The sequence below is a fragment of the Paramormyrops kingsleyae genome, chromosome 10 (genome assembly GCF_048594095.1).
Source record: "Paramormyrops kingsleyae isolate MSU_618 chromosome 10, PKINGS_0.4, whole genome shotgun sequence".
NCBI classification, from domain to species: domain Eukaryota; kingdom Metazoa; phylum Chordata; class Actinopteri; order Osteoglossiformes; family Mormyridae; genus Paramormyrops; species Paramormyrops kingsleyae.
Genome location: NC_132806.1, coordinates 17785387 through 17796439, shown reverse-complemented (window position 1 = coordinate 17796439; position 11053 = coordinate 17785387). Strand labels below are relative to the sequence as shown.

The window sequence follows — 11053 nt, the reverse complement described above, 5'->3', positions numbered from 1 at the left end:
GTGTTTTAATAAATAAAATAACGTGTGTTTATAATAATGCAACCATTGCCTAACAGCCTTTGTCATTCAATGAATTTGACACTTTTTAAATTGTATGTTTGATATTGTACAATGGCATACTGTTATGTATTTGCTTCCTTTAACATAATATAGGATGAAAGGGTACCACATGTTCATCAGACGCTAATCAGTGATTCAGTAAAATATTGCAAATATTACATCAGCAAAGAACAAAATGTGCCTGCTGATATAGAAAATTGGATCACGGAGCTGTTAAAACAGCACAATACCTAAAGACAAAGAATGTGTCATGCATAAGGGTCCTTGAAATATGTAATTGTAATGAAAGTTGTCTGTGCGTAACGCATCAGTTCAATCACATAGTTATTCTGCTGGTAATCCACTTCGACAAAAAAGAATGATACACTCCACATACTATAGATTTTTCGGTGGTATGGAAAAATCCAAAGAAATCAGGAAGTGGAGTGACAAACAACTGCTCTTGAAATATAGTTTAGAAATATATGTGCATGGACAAGCAAATGAAAAGGAATTTGGGATCGATATGCCAGCACAGTAGAAATAATTTTGTGTCACTATTGATTGTCTTGGATTAAAGTAAATCAAAATTAATCTTTGAATTAAATCAAAGACAAAATTGATAGTCACTATACAAGTCAGGCCTCACTATATATAATAGACAGACCTCAAACAAATAACTTCTAACAATTAAAGTACAAGAGATATTAACACGGGTTTTGAAATATATCAGTTTGCAATTTTCTGAAGGCCGCACCATAGCTCTGCATTCAATTCTGCCATGGACTTCTGCGTTTACCCTGTGATTGTGTTGATTTTCACACACATGATGAATGGATACTGTCTCAGCAAATAGTTTAATTGCCCTTAGCATTCGACTGTCTTGTGTATGTATAAGTACCCTCCTGGACTAGCTTCCTGCTAATTCAGTTCACATTTCTTTATTTGTTTCCTTTTGTTCAATTGATTAAAGCAAGCTCTTAAACAAAGTAACCTTTACAGTTTATCATTGGATAGTTCGATATCTTCTGATGCAAGTAGGGGAAATTTGTAATATGCTTTTGAATGATTGTTCGAATTTTAGTTAACATAGTGTGGCACTGGGCAGACTGAGGCATCGCAGTGGCGGTGAAGGAAGACCAGGAGAGGCGGATTGACACAAAGTTTCTCTTTATGTTAGCCACACAACAAGCAGCGATAACACAGGCAACAAATGGCAGGGAAACGTGAGGAAGTTACACTAGGGACGGTACGGCACACACACAGCTAAGACACACGAGGACCAGGCAGGAACTGGGTACAAACACAGGTAAGGGTACACACTGCAATAAGGTACACAGCACAAGAAGTATCTACGCTAACAAATACAAACAGGGGCTACTGTATATACACGACATACGCAGGGTTATATACACGTGTTTGCAAGGCATGCCAGGATGCGCTAATTCCACAATTTCTGGATTGCATATACTGATTCATCCATCCATGTATCCATTCACCCATCCATTTTCAATAAGCACTTATCCAGTACAGAGTCATGGTGTGCCTGGAGACTATTCGAGGAAGCACAGGTTATGCATTAGGAGTAATACCCTGGATGCGATACCACTTAAATGCCAGTATTTCAAAGATTTCAAGCCATATATAGCAAGTTAAATGCAAAAATGCCATGATGACATTACATTGTAATTATTGTTGAAATACATTTATCTTTTAGATAAAGTTGCAGTACACTCTCAGGCAAGATTGAAACCACACCTGCCTTAGTTTTCAACAAGATACATATTATCAGAAACTCCTGTGTGCCAAAGACTGAATGAATAATGGAACCTCCCATTTCTACTTTCCCATTTTCTGTGTCACTGGTATTGGGTTGCCCATAATGGGCTGCTACTATAGCGACCATCTTCAGAGCATTTCTTATGTGGCACATCAGAAGTCTGTCCCCAGGCCTTCTTCAAAGTTAGCCTCCGCACTGGCGAGTTAGGCGTTGCAGTCAGTGCTTGTGCATGCAGCAGAGCTTCAGCTCCATCATTGCTGCTACAGTATCTTCCCTGCCATCCAGACGAAACGCACGCGGGACAGATAAAGAGTCAGTATAGTAAAAACAGAATATGAATTCCTTATTTATACTGAGCGTGGCTGCTGCGGTGGGAGAAGTTCTAAATTAACCTTCTTCCTTGTTTAAAAGCTAAAAATGTTTTCAATTTGTGTCTAGTTGCTGGGGAAGTTGTTTACATTAAAATCAATTAATAAAATAAAGTAGCGGTATTTTGTATTTTGCATTCCTTTCAGCTGACAGTTTAATAAGCCTTTTTTTTCCAATTTTGCTTTCTTTGGCTCCTTAAATGCATCAGAAAAGCTGAGAAAATGCAAGGCCAAGTATATTTTCCTTTTTTTTCCCCACTATCAAGCTTGAATTTCTGTAGAATTCAGTCCACTGCTGATAAATTAATATTGATGCTGACAGTGAATAGCAGGCATATTGAAACCCCAGTGGTAAACAAAGAAGTAATGTAGTGTAGGGTACCTTACAAAGTGAATAACATAAAACTGCAAGTGAATTGAAACAAATGTAGAGATATAGAATATAGAAATGCAGTGTGTATATGTGTATGTATACTTCCATCATACACATGCACGTTTGTGTTCTTAAAGATCTGTACGACCAAGAATAAAACAAATACCATAACTTCAACTCAACAAGGGAAGCAATAATAATAAGAAGAAGTTGTAATATAAGTTGCGGTGATAGGTATCCTAGAAAATAAATTCTTATCATTAGGTTTTAGGGCTAGAATTGGAATTCTGAGTTGTCAAGTGTTCTCAAATGTTCCAAGTTGTCATCCAAACCATCAGATGACAATGTATAAATGGCCATGTGTGTAATATTGACATGTATATTAAAAATAGCTAAGTATGATTTACTTAACCCCTAAAATAATTTTACCAACTCAATTCACTCACCACCACTCCTGTAACCTATACTATAATGTCTGAATATGTGTTTAATATGGTAGTCATTAAATCTCAATATCCCATTTGGTAACAAGTTTATAGTAGCATGATATTAGAGCACTGTTTTTTTTTTGTCCTGCAAGATCTTTATTGTAATCTGGCACTGCTACTATTTCACAACAAATACTGTATTATGTTTGACTGTATATATTCTTATGCAGCCAGTTCTGTTAGGCACAACAGACATTGAAATGTCGAGTGGCATAAATTATAATAATTAATTTAAATGCACCTAGTTTAACAGCCCGTAGCTATTACAACTGTACACATACTAGAACTGAGTGCTAATTTCACGAATGCCAAGACCTTTTGAATTCTCTTGTGTGTGTGTGTGTGTGTGTGTGTGTATATATATATATATATATATATATATATATATATATATATATATACTGTATATCACCCTTCTTCTGTAAAGTGTCATCTCAGGCAAAGACTTTTTCCGTTATGTGTCTCCAATTCAGGAAAACATTTAATAAGGCTAAATGTTGCAAGACATGTCTAGATGATAAGTAAAGTTCATTACATTAAATGGTACAGATAATTGGCTACATTCCTATTCATATTATTCCATTCATATTAAATCATGGACAAATTTGATTAGATATGGTGGTTCTCACACTGTGTCAAGTGAGTATAATATTGTCTATTGGGTATAAGATCTATCAGGGCTATTACATCTGTGTCTACTAGGTACATATAAAGTGAAATTGCCTTGCAATTTATATGTATATTATTCATTGAAATATAACAGGTGGCTGGTCTTCAAAATGTCACATTTCATCATACAACATATACATATATGAAGGAAGGAAGGAATGAAGGAAGGAAGAAAGGAAGGAAGGAGGTTTTTCGCTTAGTGCCATTTTCTCACACCATATCCTAATCCTTCTTGAACTTTGGTTCTTGGCACATTTTCCATAAGGTACTTTGAGATCCTCCAAAACCATGCAGTAAGAAAAATTAGGGTGTCTCTAAATTGTGTGACTGTGTGAGTCTGTGTGACCTGCAGTGGACTGGAGTCAACATATAACTGAAATAATGCAAAATAATTTTTTATTGCCTGTTATTCAGTTAATTATGAAACATTCTGATAAGCCTTCCAGCTTAACCCATAACATAATGTGCTGGGAATGTAAAGTGTGCTTGGGCAGGATATCTCAAAATCTGCATCTAATACTCTCCTATCAATGACCAATGTAGGCCTGTGTGAGGTTTTAGAATGTTACTTGTGTCTAGAAATTCCTGCAAAGATGCTGGCCCTGCCAGTTAAAGTGTTTCTCTGTGGTGTAGAAGCTTACTGGAATTTCACATGCCAGTTTCAATGAGCTTACGCTGCTCGCAGTGCCGAGGCGTGTTTCGAGTTTCCAGTGAAGCACAGGCAGTAGCAGAGCTCTCCCTGGAGCCCCTGTTTACCAACCAAGTCGGATTTGCACACAGACAGACGGCTTCACCTTCCCCCTTGGGGCCTTCATTTCGTCTCGCATCCAGGCCAGCTCAGCTACCGCCAGAATCCGCTCAAGAGCTCCCCTAGAATGATGGGCTTCTATGCAAATCACTGCACCAAAACTCATGGTTAGAAGCCCATTTCTTATTCTGACAGCCTAAGAAAAATAGGGGGGAAACACTTCAAACAGAGACCATTTAATTTTCTGAACAAAATATGGAGAATTTTCTTCATGATTTTTAGCTCTCTCTGCTTGTAATTTTATTTTGGTCATGAACACTGCACTGAATGGCGCAGTAATAATAACAAGAATGATAGTAATAATAATAATAAAAAATCATCATCATCATCATTCATTTGCTTGTTTGTTTTAACCAACACTTCAACATTACAGGAGTGTGAATTTGAATTGTGTGGCTTTGAAAACAAGCACAAGGCACTTCAATTATATTTATCATGATTCAAAATGTTCTGATAAAGAGTGACATAATACGAGATAATGGCTGGCAATGACATTTATATATACTTATTTACTTGTGCAAATGTGAAGTGGGGTTTCATAAATTCTGATTCAAAGCTAACTTTAACTGAGCCTATCGAGATCCAAGAAAAAGAGATAGATGAGACACTGGGAAAGTGTTCTATATCTATACAACATTTTCTTTTCAAGAGCACACATGGTGCATCTTTTAGAAAAGCAACCAAAAACCCATTGATTGCATTTTAATACAATGACAACAACAATTATTATTATTATTATTAGTTGTAGTAGTAGTAGTAGTGGTAGTAGTAGTAGTAAGTAGTAGTAGTAAAACATTTTGGGCCTACTGGAATGTTCCATATCAAATTAACTATATGTCATGTACCCTCGGTATGTAGCGGGGACAAAGAAGCAGGAGTCGAGAAAGTCAGGTGAACACGGGGTTTATTCAGGAGCAGCACACTTACGCACACAAACTGACATCAAAGACGTTAATGACTGGACTAACAAAAGGTACACAGACACGGACTTAAATACACCAAACTAATTAACAGAACTAGAAATGGTTGAAAACACGGGGATTCCACACGAGGCAAACGAGGGGGTGTGGCACACTGGAGTATTGGAAGGAACATGGCATGACACAAATGTGTGTGTGTGTGTGTGTGTATGTGTGTGTATACAGTATATATATATATATATATATATTAGGGCTGCCAAAATTAACGGGTTAACGCGGATTAATCCATCGTCATGATTAATCTGATTAAAATTTTTAACACAACCCATCTGCAGAGCAGAATGACTCAAAATCCCTGAAATGTCTCTGTCAACCCATTTTGGGCAGTTTCGGTGCGTTCCATTTGCCTTCGGAACTCGTATTCTGAGTCGGATTCCAAGATTTGAAGCCGGAAGTGACGACATGCCCACTCCCGTTTCTCGGAGATCCGAGAAATATCTCGGAGCAGCACAGAGGATCCCAAGTTCAGAATACAAGATGGCTGCGCCCTTTATCAACAGAAGGGAAAGTTGTAGTTTTATACTGTTTAAGCACTACTTCTCATTTGTGGCTCATTAATTCGGTCGCACATACTACTGTATACCGTCAAACTTATCTGTGGACATGTTGCTACGGAGTTTTATACGTAAAGCACTGCACTTGATGTGTTATCAACTGATATTGCTAACAATGGCAATTAACAGGGATAGAATTGGATTTCATGATTAGTCAGATTATTTGTCGGATTTACGGTAGTTCGGGCTACTTGTAAGTGAACGAAGACAAAGACCATTCAAACTGAGGTACCTTAAAATTATACATTTTTTAAAGCCCAGGTTATCAGTTGTGCCATGAATTGCTGATATATTCAATGGAATAATAAGCCTGTCTGATGCCAGCCCGCCAGTAATATGGAATCTCGTCGCTCTCAGTGTTCTGCTTTGCTTGACCTGTCGTAGAGGCTGGAGCTTCACACAGATCTTGTCTCCTCCATTCCCTCCAGCTGCAAACCTGCCTGGCCATCAGACATGAAATCAATATACAACCGTCTACACTTGACGGATGGTCTCGACAAAGGATGGTCTTCTCTGTGTGAAGCAAGAAAAAAAAACTTCAGTTGATTGTTGCAATGTATATATGTATCAAACCATTCATCATTGTATATATTAATATAAATGGACATGTTTCCATCAACTTCTGAACATTTCAGATAGATTGTAAACTGGATTGCCAGGTTATTGCAGATGTCTTTGGGTGTCAATAAAATACAATGACCCAGAAAGTAGCATTATTATGTCAAAAGCCACAGTGTTGCAAGGTCAAATCCATCCCTGGCCTCATCCTACTATGTTTCCCCATCTCATCATCAAAGTCACACCTTTCTAGTGTAACAGTGACTTACAATTGTGTGGGCGTATGAGTAAATGGTGACATTAAATATATGCCCAACAGTGTTATTTCCAGGGAGTGCCTTCCCAGGTAGCATTCCCATATGGGGCCCATATGGGAAAGACATGGGCCATCTGGGCTGGCCCAGCTCACATTTTACCCATGTGGGGCCCATATGGGCAGAATCTGGGCAAACCCATATGGGGCTGAACGATATGGGCCCCATATGGGCAGGATCTGGGCAAACCCATATGGGTGAAATGTGGGCTGAACGATATGGGCCCCATATGGGCAGGATCTGGGCAACCCCATATGGGTGAAATGTGGGCTGAACGATATGGGCCCCATATGGGCAGGATCTGGGCAAACCCATATGGGTGAAATGTGGGCTGAACGATATGGGTCCCATATGGGCAGGATCTGGGCAAACCCATATGGGTTAAATGTGGGCTGAACGATATGGGTCCCATATGGGCAGGATCTGGGCAAACCCATATGGGTGAAATGTGGGCTGAACGATATGGGTCCCATATGGGCAGGATCTGGGCAAACCCATATGGGTTAAATGTGGGCTGAACGATATGGGTCCCATATGGGCAGGATCTGGGCAAACCCATATGGGTTAAATGTGGGCTGAACGATATGGGTCCCATATGGGCAGGATCTGGGCAAACCCATATGGGTGAAATGTGGGCTGAACGATATGGGCCCCATATGGGCAGGATCTGGGCAAACCCATATGGGTGAAATGTGGCTGAACGCAATATGGGTAACACGTGATTTTGTCTAAAAAATTACTGCTGTTATAATTGTTCTTAACACGCATACAATTGCTTGATTCTTAATATTTAATTAAGTTTCTGAGTGGAAATTTGAAACCCCCAGAATTACACGAGAATTAACGTCCCAAATGTTGAGCTCCGGAATGCGATCTTGAAAAGTTCACACCAGGAATTGATTTATTTATACCTAGTCCTGATAAGATTGTGGAGAATAAAGGTGGACAGAGTGGAAAATGAAAAATAAACATATGGTTCTGTACTGTGCTTTACTTTTTGGCTTTGTCCTTTACAGTAACTTTTTTGGAGTACTGAATACAGCAATTAATGTTATATATTAGTTATTCTGTTTTTGCAGTCATAAATGTACAGTATACAAATATTTTTGGTAGACGACCATACTCTTTTTACTATAGTCTTGCAGTTTCTAATTTACATGCCAGCAACAGTTTTGACTTATATACAAATATTTGACTTGTATAGTGTTTTCAATTTTTTGCTGTAGTGTGTAATGACCATGTTCATTAGCGTTTATTTAACCGACTGGCTTGATGTGTGATCTGAAAGCAGTGTTTGCTTTTGAGCAAAGATAATAGTTTTCAGAAGATTGTTTGATTTTGCAAGACGAGTGTAAGGTATTGTGAGTTCAGCTTGAATTTTAGGATTTGTGCTTATAGTGGTTTGAGAAAAAGAGAGGAGATTTTAGGAAATGTGTTTTAGCAATTCAGGAAAACTGTAAAATGTCAAGGCATGTCAGACGACTTTGAAAGTGGGTGATAGGCCTCAGACTTGATCCAGAGGGTTACAGTAAATACTTATTATTCTGTTTCTTTTATGGTCCTCTTTTTGTATCTGCTACTATGACAAAAAAAATCCCAGTCTATCTACCTAGTGCTGCTTCATTATTCCATCCTCTTTGTGCAATGTACAGTACTGTCAGCAAAACAGCATGATACTACCACCACCATGCTTGACCGTTGGTTCAGTGTTCTTAAGTTAGGAAAACAACCTCACCCTAACCCCTTCAAACATATCTCTTTTCATTGTGGCCAAGCAGAGATGACACATTCACACGTCATTGTCTCTGCCCCCCCAGCTCCCCCGTGAATGTGCAGTCACACGTCATTGTGACTGCTCCCCCATCCCCCATCCCCCGTCCCCCCCCCAGGGCGCATTTTAATATAGGCTACAGCTTTTGATAAGATCTGTGTTTTAGCTGATAATTACATCTAATGTTAAATCAATATTTTTATTTTTTTTGATAAACATCATAATAAAATAGGAGTGAATACATTTTAAAAATAACATACTTGAAGACCACATACATACAGATTCATCAAACAAGTCATCAAACAATCAGTCAGAAAACAGGCACCTTTTGAAAAGGCCTGGCGGGCTAGAGCTGTACTGCGCATGCGCGATACATTCCAACGGCTATTTCACCGGACGTCCACCCGAAAAACTCCACAGAAGTTGAAAACTTTCCCGGTGCGTTTTAGGTAAGTAATTTTACAGTTGATTGTTTGATTGAAAAATACATTATAAACAGAGAGTTATATCAATTTGCATGCATCTGAACGTTCTTATATTTTTAACTACAGTTTCCAACTCAAATGCTTTTTGAGCATGTATGCGCTTTATTTTAAATTTACAACATTGTTTAATGTATATGACCGCCATTGTGTGTGTGTGTTTGTGTGTATATATGTATTAAAACGCCGTCTAATCTATACTGTGATAGATGTTAAAGTATAAAGTACAATATTGTAGTCAGATCAGTTTAAAACATTTGTAACCATTTTTTCGTAACATCATGTAAAATGATGATTATTAAATTATAACTCAATTCAGCGGGAGAACAAATGTTATTTGCCAATGTAATCTAGTTCCTTTTTGATAATTATTTCAGAACGTCCTTTTTAAATGCACATGATGGACATATTGCATGTATCAAGCATTTTCCCAGCGCCTTGCTTTAGCGTCTCTCGTCCTTCACCTTAACGGGCCTGGGGGAGGGGTGTTTTAAAAGCCGAAACCTGTTTGCAAAGAAACACCATAGAGATGCGTAGAAGCATGGGCGTAAATTACGGGGGGGACTGAGGAAGAGGAAGGAGGGTTCAAATTTCCGTACATCGCGGTAAATTAATTGGCAGTCTGGCAAAGTTTTAAATAAATTGAGAAGTGGTAATATATTTAACATTAGTTTTTTTCAGTTTTAAATTTGTTTATGCTCTGCTGCTCCCAGTACAATAAAAATGCAGATATTATTGTATTTTTAGGTTGGTAATTGTTAGGTTGGTGATTTTAAACTTGTACTCTGGGATTGACTGATATAGTAATTTGATTATTTTTAGATAAACAGATAAAATATCACTTACTGCCAAATGGAATGCACAAATTTAATTAGATTATTCCTCACTTTTTTCCAGGTGCTGTGTGGAAAAAATCAAAAACGAAAGAGGCTACAAAAGATGAGGTGAAAGGAAGCATTACCTCATTCCTCTACAAAAAGAGACGCAGACAAGAGGCAGAGCAGAAGAGTGGCCCTTCCAAACAGGGGAGAGTGGAATTGGTGGACTAAGAGGTTTTTTTAATTTGTAAAATAAATGTAAACTGGTTTTTTATTTAATTGTGATGTCAGTGTGTGATTTTCCTTAAATAAATATTGCATAAAACTGATTTTAGGCCTATCTGCTTCTTTACTTTTGGTTCAGCCACAGTTTAACTTATCAGTTTAAGACAAATCCCACATCCTTGCCCATATGGGCTGGCCCACATTGTGCCCAGGTGATGTGGCCCATGTGGGGCCCAGATAAATCCCACATCTTTGCCCATATGGGCCCCAGATAAATCCCACATCTTTGCCCATATGGGCCACAGATAAATCCCACATCTTTGCCCATATGGGCCCCAAATAAATCCCACATCATTTGCCCATATGGGCCCCAGATAAATCCCACATCTTTGCCCATATGGGCCCCAGACAAATCCCACATCTTTGCCCATATGGGCCCCAGATAAATCCCACATCTTTGCCCATATGGGCCCCAGACAAATCCCACATCTTTGCCCATATGGGCCCCAGATAAATCCCACATCTTTGCCGATATGGGCCCCAGATAAATCCCACATCATTTGCCCATATGGGCCACAGATAAATCCCACATCTTTGCCCATATGGGCTGGCCCACATTGTGCCCACATTGTGCCCAGGTAATTGGCCCATGTGGGGCCCAGCAATAACCCATACCGAACCCATTTGGGTTTTCTGGGCTGGCCCACATGGGGCCCATTTGATTCTTGGGTGCAGATTTTGATGGGGCCCATATGGGCCAACCCACATGGGCCCCATATTTTGGCCCACATTAAGCCCATATGGGGCCCATGTGGGAATGCTACCT

General features: G+C 38.9%; 2 long non-coding RNA genes across 2 annotated transcripts in view; one reads left to right on the top strand and one right to left on the bottom strand.

Moving 5' to 3' along the window:
• Positions 1–5706: 5706 nt before the first annotated feature.
• The window catches only part of LOC140593316 (uncharacterized), a 39500-nt gene continuing 34153 nt past the window's right edge, over positions 5707–11053 (bottom strand). Inside the window, exon 3 of the long non-coding RNA XR_011993595.1 lies at positions 5707–6495. This is a non-coding gene — a long non-coding RNA (uncharacterized lncRNA). The remainder of the gene's footprint in view (positions 6496–11053) is intronic.
• LOC140593172 (uncharacterized) lies at positions 8832–10331 on the top strand. The gene is made up of 2 exons (XR_011993434.1): positions 8832–9151; positions 10082–10331. It is a non-coding gene; the product is annotated as an uncharacterized lncRNA (long non-coding RNA).